At 37.3% G+C, this 21,422-nt stretch overlaps 1 protein-coding gene across 1 annotated transcript in view; it reads right to left on the bottom strand.

The window, feature by feature from the left end:
* The window catches only part of LOC131435358 (neuroligin-4, X-linked-like), a 413,817-nt gene that overhangs the window by 291,449 nt on the left and 100,946 nt on the right, over positions 1-21,422 (bottom strand). The window contains exon 3 of the mRNA XM_058603165.1: positions 1,710-1,778. The gene's annotated coding sequence lies outside the window, so the exon portion shown is untranslated. The remainder of the gene's footprint in view (positions 1-1,709; positions 1,779-21,422) is intronic.

The following is a 21,422-nucleotide window of genomic DNA, read 5'->3' as shown; positions in this document are numbered from 1 at the left end:
TTATGACAATATTTTCTGCAAAGCTTCTGAAAAGTAATCCTCGCTCCTTCTCAACAATTTTAGCTCAAATATTTAACAAAATTTTAGCAACTGGTGTTTATCCCGATTGCCTAAAAATAGCCCGTGTAGCACCCATTTTCAAGATCGGAAATAAGGGCGATCCTTGCAACTACCATCCAATCTCTACTTTATCGATTTTCAATAAAATCTTGGAGAAACTTCTCGTGAACAGAATGCTCGACTTCGTAAATTCTAATAATATCTTATATCGATTCTAATACGGTTTTAGATCTGGATGTAGCTATTGCTGAGCTGGTTGATTGTCTCGTTGGTGATATTGATTCCAAACAAGTTGTTGGTGCATTGTTCTTGGATCTCAGAAAGGCTTTTGACACATTAGATCACAAAGTCCTTTTAGAAAAACTGGATCGATACGGGATTAGAGGGGTGGCAAATGACATAGTCAAAAGCTATTTATCCAACCGAAAACAGTTTGTATCTATTGGTCATTTATCTAGTTCATATCGCTCCATTAGTGTACCCTCAAGGTAGTAACATAGGACCATTGTTATTTTTAATTTATATTAACGATATTGAGAATTTGAATCTAAAAGGTGTACCTAGGTTATTTGCTGACGATACTGCACTGTTGTATCCGTGCAAGGACGTACAAACATTAATCCCGTTGATTGAGTACGACCTCCGGATCCTATCTAAATATTTCAACGTAAATTTGTTGTCTTTGAACATTCATTTATTCATTCACTTGTTCATTTATGTAATAAATTTCGTTTTACATTACTTTAATCATTCATTTACTTATTCATAAATTTATTTATTGATTCTTTCATTTAACTTATTCATCAAATATAGAAAAAAGAGGAGGTTTTTGTGCCCTTTTGAGTAAGTACTGGTTCAACGGTCAGCTCAAGGGGGATTTTTCCTGCTCCAATAGACGAATACATAAATATTATTTTTAGAACAGTTTAATTTTAAACATTTTAAGTGCCCCTTAACAGGAATCTTACATTCCACTGGGAGCTCTTGCTTAGTACAAATAGTTAGCCTTCTTCGTTTTGTAATAACCTCAGCTTGACAAAATCGCGTTTTTTTGTTAGTAAAATTTTTTTCCCAAGCTGAGGACTGTATGTGTCCGCAACCAGAGGGCTCCTAATGTGAGCTTTTTGGTGCGGAGGAGTGTGGAGGGCCAAAAAAAAGTGTATCCACTTATGGTGATACCATCATGAACAAACACAATGGGCTCTTGTAAAGAGAAGATAATTAGAATTATCCGAATTACGTTAATTAGCAATACTAAAAAAAGAGACACAACAAAATACGGCTCCATTTCCTTGTGAAAATTAAACCGCTTCAATGATAAATAAAAGACGTTTACTTAGTCAAACCTAGTAATTAGCCAGACTTGGAGAAAAAAAACATATCTCTGTCTCTTCAATGCTGTCTGAACATTTCAGCCAACGTTTGTGCAAGACCAGGAGCTTAAACAACTCGCATCTGTCGTCACCGGTTTGTGGTCAGATTTAATTAACCGAAGAAAAATGAGTCACCGGTCATGGTTCGAGCCGTGGGGACGCAAACGCCATGGACCGGAACATTCCCAGTCGACCCTCACCGACACACAAAAAAGTAATCCAATTAAATGTTATCTAAAGAATGAATGTGGTCCCATTTCAAACAGCATATCCTACCTGATTACTACCGGAGGTCCTTTGTACACTGTCAGCAAATGAGAGGAAAACAAAGCAGATTTATGTAACCTGAAAGGACACAGAAACAAAAAAAAAGGATATTGTTAATTACGTTTCTCTCGGATTCGGGCAATAATTCACAACTCGTCGAGGAAAGGTTGCAGCCAAAAGCGAAATTAGTAGTTCCAGCAGCAAGTTGTATCGACAGCATTAAACAACCAATTGGTAATTCCGTCAATACCACGAAAACTACGAATGCTCCGCGGGTTGCATCCTCCCGGATATAAAGTCCTCACCGGAACATCCAATCCATATATATTGGTAATTTCATTATCGTTATTCCTCTCGCGTGAGTTCTTCTGAAGATCAGGCTGACAGTTTTCCCTCGCGTCACAACCTTCCACCCAATGATTCACACAATATACCATCTCTTCACTCCGCAGGATCATTTTACGGCTTTGTTTGTCACACAATCTTCAGCTCGTGATACAGGATAAGAGGGAGGCTCGTCACAAAGAATGGATGACACATAAGTGCACGACGAGGCAGAATAAATTTACGAAACAGTTTATCTGAAGAACCTGATCCGACATATTCCAGTTGCGTCATGACTGTGAAAAATAAACGCTGATCTGTTGTTAAAACGGACATCTTCGAAGAGAGATTTTTTCAGGGCTTTTAAGAACCTGAATAAGGAGGAAATGTCAACCGACTGGGAACAAACCATACGTAGTTGAGTTACTGAGCGTTGGATGCAATTTTTTCTTACATTCATAAAAATTACCTTGAAAATTGAACAGGAAATAAATCTTATCCATCTGCAGCTGACACCGGCCATAACATCGTTCTCGGGCCTTCTCGTATACGTTTGCTTCCGCCATTTTTCACCGCCTATCAATCTAGAGCTTAGAAGGTCCACTCGTCACTGTAATTGGATTGTGAGTCTGTTTTTGATGTATCCCATTCTCATAGGAAGGATTAAAAAGGATCACAAACAGACATCAATCAGATCGGATAAACAACTGCCACTGACATATTTTGTTGTCCTAACTGTGTTCGAAGGCTTGTTGATTATTATATCTAATACCCAGCGTAATGAAAACTGAAAACTAACTGTGACCTTTTCAACATTTACTCTCTGAGAGAGTGGTTCGAGGAATGAGTAGACAAAATCAGAATCGACCTTCTCCGATTTGAATGAAACTTTGCACATGGCTTCAGTATGGCAAACCATAAGTTTTGATCCGATGAATAGGTCAATACGACTCACGACTGATTTTTAAAAAGGGCGTATGAATTTTTGCATTTCACAAAAATTGCCTATTTCAAATCGTTGTAACTCGGAAACCGTTGATTGTACAAAAATGGCGTTCAGGAACAAGTTATAGGGAATCGATTGGGCACTCTAAAAAAAATATACACAGAAAAAAAAATTTTCTGAATAATTACAAAATAATCCGAAAAAGTTAAATAAAAACAAATCAGGGTTTTATTTTTTTTTTGATAATTTTTATTTTAAAGCTGTTATTAAAACCTACACATTGATGGCTATCCCATCCGTGCCTTTTGAAAAATGAAGAAGTTACTGCTAAAACAGTTTACGGGTGCATGCAAATGATCAAGTTCTTCCAGTTGTAATTCGGAAACCGTTATTATAGAGAATCAGAAGAGCTTAAACATTTAAGTTTCATTTTGATTTCAGAAGTGCTTAAACTCGATACCATCGCGGTTCAAGTGTTTATTTCACACTTAATGTCATTTTTGAAAGACAAAATTCAAAACGAAAAAAGCAATATTTATGTCTGACGGAGCAGTCTCACAGTACAAAAACAGAAAAAATGCAAGTATCTGTAAATTTAAATCAATGTATAAGATTGATGCTGAGTGGCATTGTTTTGCAACTTCTCATGGTAAAGGACCATGTGATGCACTCGGGGGTAATTTAAAGCGAATGGCACGACGTGAAAGCTTGGCTAAACTACTTGAACACCCAATCACAACTGCAAATCAATTATATGAATGGGCAGAGCAGAGACGTCGAGATGCATTCACGACCATGTCTTTTTGTTACGTGTCACAAGAAGAATATGAACGGGGTGTGACCGAGTGGAGTAGTGTTTATAAGGATACCAAAATGATTCCAGGCACACAGGAATACCATTCTTTCGTTCCGATTTCAGAAACCACAATCGTCACAAGACTGTATGACGATTCGAATGACGATGCACGTAGTACTCATACAATTTTCAAAAACTTAAAACCTTAAATATAATTAAGAATTATTCATGTACATGTAATATTTGTAGATATAGCAAGCAAATAAACGATTCATGGAAATATAAAAAATGGTGTTATTATTAAATATCCAAGTATCTCAAGAACAGCTACTTTTAGAAGAAAGCATATCATGAACAAATTTATTGCCTTTAACCTGTAGAATAATATTCTACTGTTTAAAAAATTATCTTTCAACGAGAACTTGAAATTTCGAATATATCTGTAAATTGTTTTAGATGTAACTTTTTTGTTTTTCAAAAGGCACGGATGGGATAGCCATCAATCTGTAGGTTTTAATAATGATCTGCTGAGATGCTGTAGGTTTTAATAATGATCTGCTAAGAATTTCTGGAACTGCTCTAATGTATCAAGGCTTCTAATTTTTGCTACATGCCATCGGATATATGATCATCAATTTATGATAACATTTTTAGTTGCATGACTTAACCACAAATAATCCAAAATTAAAGTTTCCTGAAATGTTTGATATCAAAGAATTTCAACGAGGAAAACTCATGACGGGGAAAACCGCGACGACGGTATCGGGGTAACAAGCGACATTATATATCTGCGTTACCTACTCGATGTGGAAAGACGAATAACCTACTACGACTAATTTCATTTTATTTTTATTCGTAGCTGCCTACCTACCCGTGCTATGGGTAAAACGCGCCATAGATCCGAGAAGGATGCAAAGCGTGTGTACCAGTCATAACGCTGATCTGCCAGTTGATGTCGAAGAGGAATTGTAGAAGAAGGAAAAAATGCTACCTTTCAACCTGAATAATATCCCACCGACTCTACGCTCGGATCAGGCAATACGTTTATGTACTGAGCGTTACAAAATAACTGTTTCGGCTTTAAACCCCTACAAAGCAGTGGAATGATACCTGAAAAACAAAAGCGGAATACTTCACACACGATATTGCCGCCAACAAACCTATGAAGGTAGTACTTCGAGGACTACCCGACATGATGGAAACCGAACTAAAGGAAGCACTATCGGAGGCTGGACTAAATCCTGTGATGGTGTATCAAATTAAACGACACAACACGGAAAACCGATAGTATCGAGATCAACTGTACTTGATTCATCTGGAGAAGAGCTCCATCACCATGGGTCACCAGAAAATGATAAAATTACTGTTCCATATAATCATCGAATGGTAAAAGTATAAACCGGTACATCGGGATGTCACACAGCTCATGGACTGTTTGAACTACGGTCATGGAGCGAGAAATTGCCACATGAAAAGTCGGTGCCGGAAATGTACCGAATCCCAAAATACCCACGATTGCCCACCAGATGACATCGTAGTAAAATGTGTGAACAGTGATGCCGCCACTTCCTCATAGCATTCCAAAAGATCCAGCTATTGGATCACAAAAAGATTCTTCCTCCTAAATCCCTCCTGAATGAGTCAATAATCAATCACAAGCAAAGGATGACTCTGGCGACTTGTTATCTGCTGAACAACGATAGTCTTTTTTTAAGCAATGACAACAAAACTACGAAACTGCAGAACGCGTTTAGATCAAAACAACGCCTTAGGCAAATTCATCGTCGAATATGCATAATAATGAGTTGATTGTAGTAAATTGGAATGCTCAGGAGCACGACTGCTGAGTTGTCCGATTTTCTTCAAGAGAAGAAAGCCGATATCGCACCGACTAGGTCCAATTTGTACAAATCGCCGACCAACTTATTAATATCGATTCCCCGATGGAAATCGACGGACTCTATCGTCCTTCCAGCATTCAATCGCAGTCGCTCGTGATGGGACGGTTCCAGTACAACATGCCGAGTTCCTCTATCCAAATTGACTGTGTCAGCAAGAAACTCATCCGACTTCGAAACATCTACCGGAGGCAGTATTAACGAACTGGCATCATTGATAAGAAGACCTTTTATAACAATTTAACTAGGATAATCCAGGAAAGGATAACTGAGCTTCGCAACAGGAACTTCCAGCAAAAGCTTCGACAAATTCTCCCATATTCAAAGCCCTTCTGGCACTTAACGAAGGTGGTAAGGAAAAACCGAAGCCTATTCCTTCTCTGATATCACTCCAGGGCGCAGCTGAAGGAATATCTTCAATCACACCAGTAGAAAAGACAAATGCGTTAGGCCAGCAGTTTGTTTGTTATCCAAATTAAGGACTCAACATTGTTAGTCCACATGAAAGAGCCGTTGCTGATAGCGTAGCTGAGGTTGACCAATCAGACAGCTTGGTTCCTTGGTAGGGGATTTTTAAAACCGCCTGCCCCATGCTTAAAAACGTCTCGCAAGTCAGACTCCGATCGGTGATCTCGACTTCGCGAGATGGAAAGTATACGCGATAATCCCGCGTGAAGAGTTCACATTGAACGATCTCGTTAGACTGGTTTGGACAGCTTGTCTGGGCGAACTTTTTTCATTATTTTGTATTGCAGAATATCGCGAGGTCATGTCTTTAGATAATCTAAGGATGTTCATTTTTTTTCCGTTTGCTTTGGTCCGGATGTAAACCACGTCCGGCGAGAAGTGCAAGCCCATCGGGATAATTTTTAACACGAGATTTTCTGCTATCAGATGATTCCATTTCGTCATCTGGAGGTAGGTCAGGCAATTTTGAGCCATACCACACACACATTACTTCTTTACACAGCTCACAAACGACCTTGAGGACAGATTAATTCGAATTATCACTCAACCGCACTGATGCAGTCAATATAATACGGAATGACCTTGAAAACGGAATAAAACAACTCACCGCACTATTGGAGTCAGAATCGACCCGATAGTTCGGAAGTCGCCATCTTGAAGTTCAAAACTACTTCCAACATCGTTATCCGTTATCTACTCATCAAATATGGTCCGAAAATATTCATATTGTAAAGGTTTTCGAAAAACTGGCAGTCGCCATTTGGAAAATTGAAAACCATCATTTTCAGACATCTACTTATGAAATCCGTTCCGAAAATACCCATATTGTAAGGGATTTTAAGGAATATCAATAAACCGAACATTTTGAATTTCAAAACTACTTCCAACATCATTATCCGTTATCCAACATCGACTCATCAAATCCGGTCCGAAAATATTATTATTGTAAAGGTTTCCAAAGAACCGGAAATCGCCATTTTGGAATTAAGAATCACTTCAAACATCATTTTCTGACATCTACTCAAAAGTTTTTCTGTCCCGAAGAGGCGAATGACCTCTATAATTGATACAAAAAAAGCAAAAAAATTATATGAGACTGACATGCGAGGAGGGGCAGTTCAGGTCATTCAGGCTCTTATTCTGTTTGATTACTCACAGATTAATATACGAGTTTCGCTTATATAGTGTATACGTTCGGAAAGCAATTAGCGCTCAGATGGTAAGAGTTTATTCGGATGTTTTTCACACCAAGCACAAATAAAATGGATATCAACTGGCACGGCGAAGAAAAAAGTGCATCTAAAAGCTATCAAACAGCAGCAATGTTGAAAATAACCCAACACAGCACGATATAGGTCGAGGACCCTCATGTTTTCTCAGGATGTACAACGATTCGAGTGATGGTAGCTTCTATTTCCAAAGCGTCTTTGTCTCTACTTATCATTGGATTTTTCGCTCAATCACGTATTGGTACTTTCCCACACACGTACGATTTCGATTACTGGTCGAAGTTAGTTGACATGCGATAATCGTTTTCTTTTCTATATCGGTCATTAAGACCATCCGGTTAAGATTGCAATTTCCATTACTTGCATCATTCACCATTGGCGATAAGTATGTGATACTATTTTGCTTGTGGGAGCTATTGGGTGACAAGATAAGAACCATTCATGCTTCGAATGCAGAGTTGTACAAGCATACACAGGTCAAGGTGTAACAAAAGCAATATTCATTGAAGCATTTGTTTGTTTACTGTTGTTCAGCTCAAGAAGCTTTTGTTATATATCTAACTGTATTACAAGGTCATGGAACTCCCAGGTGTGGAATTCCAGTATACTCCCAATCGGGCTCCTGCCGCTCCTGCGACTCACTGTTCCCGTTTAGGGTGGAAGAGTTATCACAGTAACACTGAAGTGTCTATCGACTGTAGTGGCACCTTTCCAAATATTCCTAAAAATTAACATGACCCACACAATGCTTTGAAGAATGGAACGCGTTTTCTAGTATTATCTCCCAAGTGCAGCTAACTGGAAAAGGAAAACTTTTCACACAATCTACCATCACAACACAACCAGAACCGAGCACTAGTAGAAGAGTTGTACAAAAAATGCTCAGATACCAAGTGAATCGAGCTTCATAAACATAACCGGTGTGTAATTCTCAGTAGCACAGGACTAAACCAACAGTCATCTCCGTTGTCCACTGTTAATACAACTTTCGAACTTCCGCTGTATTGTGTTGAAGTTGTTTTCCTCGAATGTGTTTTCACGTTTCAGATCTGCGGGTAGCATCGCAACGCCACAGTATCAGAATGATACCCAATCTGGCCATGTATATGGCAGTGCATCATCACACCCTCATCAGCACTATGAAGGAAAACAAGACTAAACTATAGAGTTTCCATAACACCTTCGTTTTCCTTTCATTGCAAGTAAAGTTGAGCAGGACAATTTTTGAGACGAGATTCGACAAGTTTTAACCGAGCGCTCGTAGGATATCTGATTACAGAAATTGATATTGCATGGAATAAAATCTCTAACGGAGATTTTTGCATTTGCAAGTGTACGGGATTAGTTTAACGATCATATTGAAATTCGATTTTATTAGTATTGCAGCACAGAACCGGAATTTTGAATTCGAGTCCAATTCAATAATATGAGAAAACAAAGCATCAAATCAAGAGACAACGAATTGAAATTGAACATTTCGGTATTGATTTTTTTATTAGAGTAAGTGAACCGCTTTAGAATGGAACGGAAAGAGATAATTCCTTCAGTCGTAATCACACAGAAAACAGTCAATCTGTGGAGTAACAATGGGATCCTGACTAATGCAACGTGTATAAATTTCACTCCCAATGCTGACGTTGCGAGTACATGCTGCACACGTGTGCTCTTACGATTGTGATTCCAGTCTACCCACTGGGTATTCATTCCAAGTTTAGGTATATGCGAGCAATAGCGACTTTTGTGTCATGTCTGAAGTTCTACACAACAATGCCTGAGCCGCTCGTTTGTTATCGTGGTATGGTTCGGTGTAGGACTCCAAGCGGGATACTTGACATGCGAGCAACAAGCAAAATCGAACGCACCCGAAAAGATTGATTGAGCTGGTTCGATTTTTGGTCCGATAACTCATGTGATATGGTGGAAACGAAGCATAGCAAACGAGGTGAGTTGGACTTCGTTAGTTATGGGTTGAGAATCATTCATCAGCAGAAACACATTTTTTTCCTGGATCAGTGATGTTTCGGACGTGAATCAATTTGTTTCTATGATTGCTTAAGTATTAAGTTTTCTCGGTGCGATAGTCGTCAGATAAGGCACTGATTCGTAATCTGTTCGATACAATAGAATATATTTTCATTATTAAAAAGTAGTTTTATTGTTAAGGAACGTTGCCATATCTTGACTGAGTTAGTATTTAAAATTCTAATTCGAATTTTAGATATCACGAGCTACTAAAACCAAATAATAAAAGCTTACTACAAATAAATGAGAACTTGCTCATTTGCCTTTTAACCCTTCATCTTCCGGCATAACTATGTTGGCATCATTAACTTTGCTATATCCGAAATAGCTATCGTGCGCCCAGACAGGACCCAAGCCTAATTGCGACGTAGTAGCAAAAAAACTCAACTAAAATATTTCACCTGTCAAACAATGTCACTTCATGCCACTCTGTGGGAAACAAAGGAAATTGTGCTTCCCCTAACTGACGTCGAGTTTCGCAACATGTGCCTCCATTCAATTATTTCTGCATTGACGTGCAGAGCCTGCTCGTACTCGCTCTAGCGACGACAGGCTGGTTAGTGCGGTTTTCATGCTAAATTTAGTATTACCGGGATCCAATGGCGAGGATGCAATACTTAATGACTTTTTTCACAGGATCAGGCGAATTTACTGAGACTGTTTCAATTGACGATAAATGGAGAATAATTTAAAGTTGGCAAGCAAATAAACCGAACTTTTGAATACAATTTAAGATCAGGACAAGGATCGTGATGTTTGAAATACTATTTGTGAAGTAGTGTCCGAAATACTTTAAATAATTACTTTACTTTACATGCTTGGGAATAACACATTGTTTTCCATTGTGCAAACTACATTGCTCCCCGCATGCTGATCCCACCGAGAAAGCCCAGATCGCAGAATATTGCAGTATTGCACTTTTACCACAGAGAACAGCCATTCAAGAAAAAATTTCAATTTCTTTCAGAAATTTAACGATTGTTTAGTAAACTGATCACCAGGAAGCAGCCCTGAAACCGCTTTTGGACTCTTGTGTTCGAGCTGGTATACAATGGGAATTCGTGCATACAAAATCGTACGTAACAATGATTTTTAATAAGTCTTCCCATGAACAACGGCACACTTCAATTTCGAACTTTTTTTAAGCCAGGTATAAATAAACGACATAAAAAACCACAAACTTACAAAAAACCGTTTATTTACTATTATTTGGCAAAGAAAGAGAAAAAAAAACAAAATTAGATTAATGTGGCTCAACTGAATTAATATTGAACGATTTAGAAGATATTGGAAGGTTTTACTCGGATCATTAATTTTAGTGAACATTCAAGCCTTCGAACAGAATATGAGCTTGAGATTCTGAATTCATTCGATAAATACATTCAAACGGTAGCAAGTGAAATAAACGTTGAATCTAAAATGACATTTTTCATATTTTTATTCGAAAACTCATTTATTGATATTGTTGATATACTTGTCTATCGATAAGCGATATCGATTCCGGAGTGGATATTTTGATAATCTGGAATCACTGTTCAGAAGAAGGCAAGCGAACATCGAGTCGATTAGAAGCTGCTTAGATTGCTAAGCTGCTAGCTTGATGAATCAAAAATGGTAGTTTAGAAGAAAACAACAAAACAAAAAACAATCAAATTAAAAAATAACTAACGCGATGCGATTGCGGGCATTTCCGTCCAGTACCGATGCCAACCACGTCGGAATGCAGATCAACTTGGTAATGATAGTTAAATCGTTGCATATTCCCACATGTCTCATAGGAAGAAGTAGCTCGTTAGTAAATGTACCAATAATGTTTTATGTATTTATTGCTTTAGATTGCCAATTTTCACGAATTCTTTGAAACTTGTTCTTGTAAAGATTAAAATATTTTCCAGCAAAAAATACAATGCACGAAACGATTACTTTCCAAACAAATCAATAATTGACCGATATGCTGAGTTTAGACGTAGTCGTCAAAACACCGATGATGCTCCTGGTTGTCCAAATTCAGTTGTTGTTTCAGACATCATCTCAAAAGTTAAATCCATAATAAAGAAAAATCGGTAAGTGAAGTTGTTTACAAAGCAGTAATGGTCTACACCGTGTATGCAGCCAACAAAACCCGCACGAAAAGGAGAAAGGAGTTTTTAGTGATTGCGGTTAAAGAGTTAGAGTTTTTAGTTTTTAGTGATTGCTGGTGCGAGTGAATCACATTCTCTTCGCATGAATCGCTCTCACGAGCTCCCGCCTAAATACACCCAGGTGATAACTGGCGCGTGATGGAGAGCGAACACTTATATGATTTAAATTTACAGAAAGTAGTGCTGAATTTGCTATAAAAATTTATTTCGCAACAGGGAGAAACGAAATTTCAACGATAAATTTTATTTGTGTTGAATATGCGTGCCTCACGCTTTTCTTATGCGAATCGTACATCAGAGTGCTCACCATCATGTACATTTCGGTGAAAATATCTGCGTCCACCTCAGAGAATTTGAGAGTTCTGCTCTAGCTCTTTGGTGTGATCCAGTGCTAGAGGTGAAAGAAAATAAACACGCGCTCTCATGATGCGTGCACACTGTATATAACAGTGAGTGAAAGAGAAGAGCTCTCGTTGTTATTGTCATTGCGAGAGGAGAAATTACACTTGCTCTTCGTCACACAGAGGAGATTGACATCTCTGTTGCAAAGTGGGTGCCGCGTTTTCTCACAGCCCCGTAACACAAGTCAATCGTTATGACGACTAAATTCTATGAATTAAAACTTTTAAACCCATCGCAGTAGTCGACTGACCAAAAAATTACGTCAAATCGAATACAAAAAGATAGAGGTAACGACTGAAGTCGTACGAAGTAAAAAAGGTTCCCAACTGTGATGACGCGCAAACTTTCACTGCAAAAACTCTTGCTAAGGTGCTTTTCCCCTTTTTTGCAAAAAAAAACTTTATACCGTAATGAACGACAAAACAAACGTGCTCGAATACTTCAAACAGTTTCCGGATCTGCGATTGAATCATTTATATTTCCAAGTCGTAACCAATCAATGTCTAATTGGTGATCAGTATTCGGTTTTGGATGGACCGGAAACATTGATCAAGATGTTATAAAGAAGAATTTTCATCGATTTCTCTGTGATGGCTAGAAAGGTACTGTATATTGAAATATTCCAGTTGATATTTCAAAATCATAAGAAATCGCGACAATCGAAGTTTGCCTTTCACGTTTAAAAAAGGCTACGAATGAAAAATCTGCTAGCAAGACGTTTGAAACCACTATCGTGAATCATTTTATACCGTTTTATAACAAACAAGATTCTGCTTATCCGAAAATACATGTCATTGTTTGCCGGTTCTCTATAGGCAAAGTATCACAACATTTTTCTGTTCACAACTTAATAAAGATAAGAAAATTTGAACAAGAAATTCATCTGATTACAATCGTTATCAAATCTGCAAGATCGATATGACGGATACGATCTTCCCAAAATTCTCAAAACATATTTCGAAAGCGAAGACGTACATGAAAATTTATAGTAATTGTTTAACAGAGGGTTTTACGACACATCTTATATATGTTCGATGCGAACAAAAGCTCAAAACATTTCAAATGTAGCCGGAGGTTGTAAAGAACATTGTGTCGCCAAAGTTCTTCGCGAAAAAATGGGCACTGAGACTTTCTAATGAAAGTGGTAAGCCAACGCGAGTGAAAATTGTAAATAGAACTACAGAGAAACAACAATTGATTTTTTTGATAGAATGTGGTTCGATCGAATCCTAGCTACCTTTGATTTTGCTAGCGTTATTGGGAATACAAATGAAATACGATCAAAAAGCAATACGTCGTTATTCAGAATAAGGGTGTACATATTTTCTCACCAAGTTTAGGTATTAAAGTCTGATTTGAATCTTAGTTTTAAAAAGTTGAAACTTAGTCTGGTCCCTATGCAGAAATTTTTTAACATATATTATTTCTTAATGTTCAGGTTAGCTAAGAACGTAATATTGGACAAGCTAGAATGAAAAATCAATATACGTAATACTGGACAAGCTGGAAATACAAAATCAAATCAGTTTCCCCACAGTTAAATTATTATCGAAAGCCTTAAGCCAGCCAAACTGTAACAATAATACCTTTGTGCAGTTTAACATCCGTTTATGGGAATATGTTTAAATACTTAAACAAATGTTTTCGGTTCATGCATGATATTCGAAGAAGCTGTAAAGTTTTCAACCTTCCAAAGCACAATCAAAGAGTGACCTTCTGTGATGAACATCGCTACATAACAGTATATTACAAATACCCATCGGTCCTGGCAACTCAAGCAGAACTGCAAATGTCCATTTTTGAAGTGCCAAACCGTTCACCCATGCCGAAGAGCTCGGAAACACATGCAAATCCCGAGTGTCCCTTGTCATAATGCTATCATGTTTTGAAATCACTCAAGTCGCCGACTTACTACTGTCTTAGCATTGGATAGAAGAGCTGACAGGAGCAGTATTTACGTTTTCCCAAACCCATTCCTTCCATCATCGGTCGACATTTGACCTGACTGACCACATCTCAGTTTGCTTTAACGACCGGCCGGCATCGAACACATGCGAAATTCTACCAGATATGCTGAGCATAATTTCCTAGTAACTGCACTCTCTCCCGTATAGGAAGATTAATACCAAGTGTAATGCTTGGTCCGGTAAATATTCCTGGCACGTTCCCGGTTGTCAAGTTTTTCACCGAGTCTTGCATGTATAAACCAGTGTTGCTGCTTCGAAGCCAGGATATGTTGCCCAAAAAGCACATGCTTTTTCCGTTTGTTTGTCGGTCGTCGTCGTGTCTTGCTCGATATGACGGATGCTGATGAAGGCTGGTTCCACAGTTACTGAAAGGTTGCGGTAGACAAGTGGCAGCAGCAACAGCGCAGCCTGTCAACTACAGCCTGCCGGAACTAAGATCGTGACTCGCACGGTGCTGTTGTTTTCCGCTTTGTTTCCGTCAGCGAGCGGGACAGTTTTTACCCTGCTTGTATGCGGGCGTTCCCTCTCATGGAGCCGATGAAAAGTTGTACCGAATTAATAACTTAGTTTCCCGGTCCGGGAGTGTTCGGGAAAAGGTTCAACGCGTAACAAAATAGGCAAAACATGGGGTACAGCACACAAATGTATGCATAAGTATGAGTGTGGGCTTCGTTGTGAGCTGTCGGTTCGTTGTGGGCATTACCCATAATTTGCAAACCCCACCAGGGAGCATAGCCACATACGCTTGACGAGAGAAATTCAATCAAAGTTTAGTTAATGTTGGCATGTTATAAAATGGAAGTGATGTAAACTGAAATTACTGGGTCGGCAATTTATTATTTGACATTGATGCATATTAGTACCGAGCTCGAAGGCGGTTACAGCCATTCATCGGAAAAATTAATTTCAAATTTGAAATGAATTGGTGAAAACGGGTGAGACTTGAGCTAATTGCAATTACATATCGCACATGTGACAATAGGTGTGACTGTTACTGTTCGACAAACTAAACTATATTTACGTGCTGCTGACACGTTTGACATGTCATGGAAGATTTTAAATTTTCTACATTCGTTGTACTCGCATGTGTTGCCGGATCAAAGTACACTCAGATCTTTTTTATGCAGGAAATGCATACCGTAGTGTATATTTTATTTTAATTTCGAAGCACTGTGATGTTTTGATAATAAATTTCAAAACTATAAAATACAATATGCAAGACAGCTCACGATGTCACACGGTAGCAATTTCGAATCATGTTCCATTCCGACTTCTGGTTTTTTGATATTCCGTGAAAACTCATACGATATGGATATTTTCGTAACGGATTTGATGTGTAAATACCGGAAAACGATGTTTGAGGTCGTTTCGGAATCCAAGATGACGGCTTCTGGTGAGTGATATTGCGTGAAAACCTTTACAATATGGATATATTTGGATATTGTATTATCCGAAAATCGTTTTCAAGGATTTGGTTTGTAAAATAAGACTACGTTATTTGGGAATTGGTTCCCGAAAAAAGATACGAAAAAAAAAGGTAACGTCAAAAAGTGTACGTAGCCGGAGGTTTTGGTGTACTAACAAACTATCCTTCTCTGTGATGCATGTGGGAATTCTGACGGTTGCTTGTAAGTAGATCTGTAGTAGATATTCGGATCAAATTTCAATTGCTTCTTATCTCAATGGAACACAAAATATGTATTGTTAAAGAACGCGACTTGCAAGAATGTGAATTATTGCTTAAAAATAATATTAATAGCTTTTAATACGCTGTCAATCAACTCGTGTAGATTAAAAAATGTTTTTGAATATGAACCATATGAATAATGCGTAGCAGACTTGAGTTTCAAGTTATATATGACACGACTAGCACAATAATGTTTTTCGTATGTTATAACATAGTGCGTCATATTAAAGTTATACCACAGTTTTTTAAGCACTAAAAAGGAATGATAAGATGAAATAGAGCAATTCCATGCGGAATTCGCTGGCTGTTGGCACGACCCCTTACAATTTGCATAAAACTTTGCATGCTTGTCCAGTATGGCAAATGAAGAATTTTTCACTGGTTTAGAGCAAATTCAGCAGCTGGAAGTTTTATATTGGCGATCTATAATAGAATTAAATCTAGAACAAACGTATTTCCAGCAAACCGTTTAAGTTTTATTTATTCAAACAGTTCTACTGTCAAATTTAAAACTGGTATACGCTGCCGTACATTTTTTTGTATTTTTGCTGGGGCTGCCAGTTTTTCTTGTTATAATTTCCAGATCCAAATTTTAAAACTGACATAAGTTATGCATCTAGAACTGGAACACTCCTGAACGTGCCCTAAGAGATTTTTTTCATTCCAGACTAACTTTCAAAAAGGGCGTGTATGTTTTAGGCCACATTATTTTGGAACAATTGCTACTCATAATCTGTAGGATCTACAAAAATTGTGTCTAAGAAGGAGTGTGCCCCTCCCGAAATCAATTGTGAATCAAGTTGGAAGAACAATTGGTTATCTCTTCCGGTTCGGGAGATATAAAACGATAAGTGACGTAACAGACATAACGCCTTTTTCCCTTCGCGCAATGTTCTCGAGAATGCTAAACCGATTTTCATAAGCTTAGGCTCTTTTGAAAGCTGATCTTGAGATGAGAATTGAATTCGAAGATCCAATGGCTGTCACTTTTGATTTCGCAAATATAATGGTATAAGTGGCGTAACAAACAAAACGAAATTGCTTCCTCCGCTCCTTATGAAAAATATGTTTCAATGAGACTGTTTGAATGACAAAAGAAAGGGATTAACACGCCACTTTGTGGATTAAAAAAACATTTCTTTATTTTAGTGTTTAAATATCATTCTACAGCTTAATAGTAACATATATGCTAGTAGTGACCTTTCCCAAAGAAGTAACCGTTCTCGAGATATTCAGACGAGAAATGTTTTAATCGTTGTAACTGGTTTCCTAGTAAATTCCGTCGAAAATTAAGTAGGCACTTTAAGAAATATTAACCTAAGAAAATCAGTTAGATGCTTTCTTAATAAGAATTTGTGCGGTAATATTTTTTAAACTAGTAATGAAAACCAAAATTTGATTCACAGTTGATCTGTGTCTTATCTAAATTAAATAAGTTGCAACTAAAACGGTTGAAAAGCATTTGCAATGATTCCATTTCTTGATGATTACTCATTCAACCATAGCTGCTTTTCTCCTAGAAGTTGCCGTTTTCGAAATATTTACTTTATTCATCAATGAGAAACAAGATGTAGGATAAAAATAAAACGCACCTTTTAGAAACCAACAGTTATAACTAATCGAAAACGAAGTCATGTTTCCGCATCACAATTAAATGCATTTCGTTCAATTGAATATTGTAAACATTTAGAGATAGATATATATTGTCTACAAATTAATTACGCAAGACTTTCCTCCTGTTAAAATATATCACGAGAAACTGAGGCCACTCCTTTCGAAAAGTACATCAAAATTGTGTAGAAAATGTACCAAGAAATGAAACACATTTCGCTTGAAGCCCCCTTTCGAAAACACCGGACACGTCATTCTAATAAGGGGCAACATGATCCTCAACATAGCTTTTATTGTTTCAAGGATAATAGTGTTAATATTTGTACTGCACCAACGCATAGTGTTACCAAGAAGGCAGAAATAAAAAAAAATTATTAATATGAAACATTATTGCTATAAAACTATCCAATAGATCAAGAATCGAAATTTGAAAATCTTTAAACGAGAAATAAACTTCCCAGAATTTTTAAAGTTAGGGTGCTGTGAGATTTATTGAGATTTATTGTATTCTTCCACATAAAATGTGAGGTGCAAAGACAATGTTTGGTTTCTTGATTTTCAAATAGATAGGAATCGACTGCAACTGTTTACAACTATTTGAAAATAGCAAATACTTTAAGTTTACTTAGCGGATTTGTTGATCCGCGAGGTGGCATTATCAGTTCAACATACTCTGTACTGATGAGCTGCATTCGAAACGTAAAATAGATAGAATAAAAAAATTGGAGCACTTTTGAACGTTCAAGTCTAAAAGTTGTTTTTTTTTTTTAAATAATGTCACGATATGTATTATTGAAGCTATTTTTAGTCATAACTTCATGATTGCATTGCATGATTCTCATTAACATTATGAGCGAGGTTTTCTCTACTTATTTATTAAATCACTCAAAAGTAATGCGTAATCAACCTAGTAGTTAGATAATATTTTTTAAATAGCTCAGCATTATATTTGACGAATTCACAGAATTGTTACTGGAAATGTTTCCCATCAGGACCTCAACAGACAGTATTAACTTTTGAATTGTATTTTCATGATTCAAACACACACAACATCGATGTTGAACGCGTTTCAAGAAATTTCTGGACAGTTTCATTACATTCTCAATATTCAATGTTTCATACAGCATTCCACGCAGAATATTTTGAGTCATTCTACTCTGAAGATGATAAAATGAACTTTCAAAACGTTGAGCAAAATTAGTATTTGATAAAAGAAAACAGAAAATGAAAATTGAATTAAAACTAGGAAAGGCATTATCTCACATTAGGTGAATCAAACATTGTTTATATAATATCGAACGAAAATATATTAGGTGATCTAAATATATTGATGCAAAGCTATTAAACAGGCAGTTATCGAATATTTGGGAGTTTTGCCATTTTTTATATGGGGAGGCACCAAGATGGATCCACCAATGATGCTCTCGTTGAAACAGGCGGTAATGACGATGACAGGGGTAAAACTGATCCAAGTGTTTCAAGCATTGTGCTGGAAAAATCGCTAGTTCGCGTGCAATTTGATCTTCACAAATTGTGCTGGCGGCACCGGCAGGAGAAACGGAATGAACAAGAATCCTCCCCCACTGTTGTACGAAGATGGTAAATGTTTCTATTAATTAACTTTTTTATTTTTTTTTTCTCTCTCATCCACATCCAATCTGCAGGTTCAGTGCCTAGCTTCTTTTTTTCTCTTTTCAGACAGTCTTCATGTTTTTGTTGTTGAACAGTGCTGACATTTTTTTCCGCTCGGGTTGCTTCATTTTTGCTTAGCTGAGAGCATTTCCGGAAATGTTGTCAGATGCAGAAATGGGAACTGCAATAGTGGGAAAATGACGCCAATTAATTTGCCACGCGCTTCCGGCCGAGGAACGAGAATTGTCCGACGCGAGCAATGGGCGAACATGAGTCGCTAGGTGTACTTTTAAATTAACATTGCAGTTTTTCTCTTGTCGGAAAAAAGATTGCAACCGTGGTTGAAACCTGGAACCGCAAATTAGTTGAGGTGTTATGTGCAGTATGTGGTTGGTCAGTCGAATGGGCATTTTTTCTTAGCTGAAAACATGAAGTTGAGTAGAAGAAATTAATTGTAAACCGAGATATAACTATTCGGACATTAGTAATATTTTATGAAAACTGCGGGTAACACTAATAGAACATGATTCATATTTTTCATGCTACAACAATTTATTGTGAATGTCCGAAATCGATTTAAAAACGATATTCTCAGTACAATGAGTAGTTGAGTTGAATAAATTATGAAATAGCTTCAGTTGTTTCTATTGTTGCAAAATCGTTCTGGTATATCACCAACCTCATCGGAAAAAACTGCTGTAGTTACTCAGATTCCTTTTCAACTTGTAATAGTGATCCAGATGGGCTCAATGCGACAGTCCATTGCAAGCTGCTCAACAAGATAAGAGGGCTTCCACTGCAACCATATGCCAGTACAATCGGCTAACATTCTTCTAACCGAATTGAGTCACAAGAACCAACATCCCGACAGAGCCGTTCGCTGAATATTAAACAGCTCTTGAGTACTAATAGGATTATCAACGATTGATTCATCTTGTCAATAGCAGCATTTGCAATTCCTTGAAACTCCTGAATCCCACCGCCGATCTGATTGCAGCTAGAAGAGGAGCATAGCATGGAATAATTGACCGAACCTAACTGGAGTACAGTGAAGCGGAATGCTGTTTCGAATTAAATTGTTTCAATTGGGTTTTGATCGAATTTCTCCTCCTGTAACGGAATATCGACTCGAGAAAGATGCACTTACGGAACAACGGTTGTCGGTGTCAAAGTTGATGCGCGTAGAGTCGGCCAAGTCGGTGCAGGAATTTCTATGTTTCGTCCCCCGATGGGATGCTCAAAACTATCATGTATACATTGGAGAACCGATAGCGACTGATTTTGTCGTCCTACTAAACATGGTTCGATGGAAAAGTTGTTCCTGACCACAAAACAGCCAGCTTTATACCAGTGTAAGCAACAAAGCGTATGCACTTTGGCAATCGAAACTTGACTACGTGTGGAACGTGTTTTTCCATTCCAGGAGATAGCAAAAGTTTTGGAATACTGTAGAAGAGCGAAACAGTGGTGTATGTTATCTTTCGAACCGGCGAAGATTGTTTGCGAATTTGGTTTCATTAATTCCCCTAGCTGTCGTTGTTCTTTAAAGTTTTGAAGTGAGAATTCCAGCTATATTAGTGTTGTAGTATGAAGAATCTTCTTATATGTTGGCACGATTATTCGGAATATATTTTTGTTTCTTGATCAGCAAAAAAATGTTCTTGAATCATGAACATCTTAATAAATTTATAGCAGCTATTAAAATCAAATCCTGGTCTGTGAAAATGAAAACTAAATTGAAAAAATCTGCACTAATCCGTTACTGATCAGTACCAGTTTAGCTTACCGCTAATATGAAAGTTTTAATTAAAGTAATAATTTTTGCATGTATCAGTCATCTAGCAGTTAAGAAATTGGATTTTAAGATGATTATGACTTCCATTGGTTTAGTTTTCGTAGATAATAAATTGAAAAAAAAGTTTGGACAAGGAAAAGTTTTTTTCAAATAACTTTTTTTCCTTAGTGCCCAACTTGAATTTATGACGGTAGGTAAGAAACATAATTATCTATTATGGATAAAAAATTCCATCCAAATCAAAGGGTCATTTTTGTCAATCCAAATCAAAGGGTTTTTTTGTCAATCGACCGATTGCAGCGATTTCCACAAACTTAGATTCAAATGAAAGGTCTTGAGATACCATAAGAATATTCCAATTTTTATTCGACTTAAACCCCTACTTCCGGAGGTTGAGTGCTTAGTATAAAAATGTCAATTTCAAGAATTTTTGATCATAAGCTACCTCTTTATATTTGCTAGTTAATTTCTCTAGTTTGCCGACCATCAAAGTCTGTAACCAAATAAAAAAACAATTGATAATCCCATAAAAGATCTGCTGAGTTTTATTCAAGTCCGACTACCGGTACATTTTTTCCAGAATTCAAGTCTTCGTAGAGAATCGTAAATAAATTTGTAGGTCATATTAGTGAATGGTTGAATGAACCGAATGTAACTATGCCAATATACTACCATTCGACTCAGTTCGTCGAGATCACAAAATGTTTGGCTGCATGTATGTGTATGTGACAAATAATGTCACTCAACGTTCTCAGAGATGGCTGAACCGATTTTCACTTGAATTCAAATGAAAGGTCTTAAGAT

This window comes from Malaya genurostris, chromosome 3 (genome assembly GCF_030247185.1).
Source record: "Malaya genurostris strain Urasoe2022 chromosome 3, Malgen_1.1, whole genome shotgun sequence".
Classification (NCBI taxonomy): Eukaryota; Metazoa; Arthropoda; class Insecta; order Diptera; family Culicidae; genus Malaya; species Malaya genurostris.
Note: the sequence above shows the minus strand (reverse complement) of the source record. Positions and strands in the feature narration are given on the sequence as shown.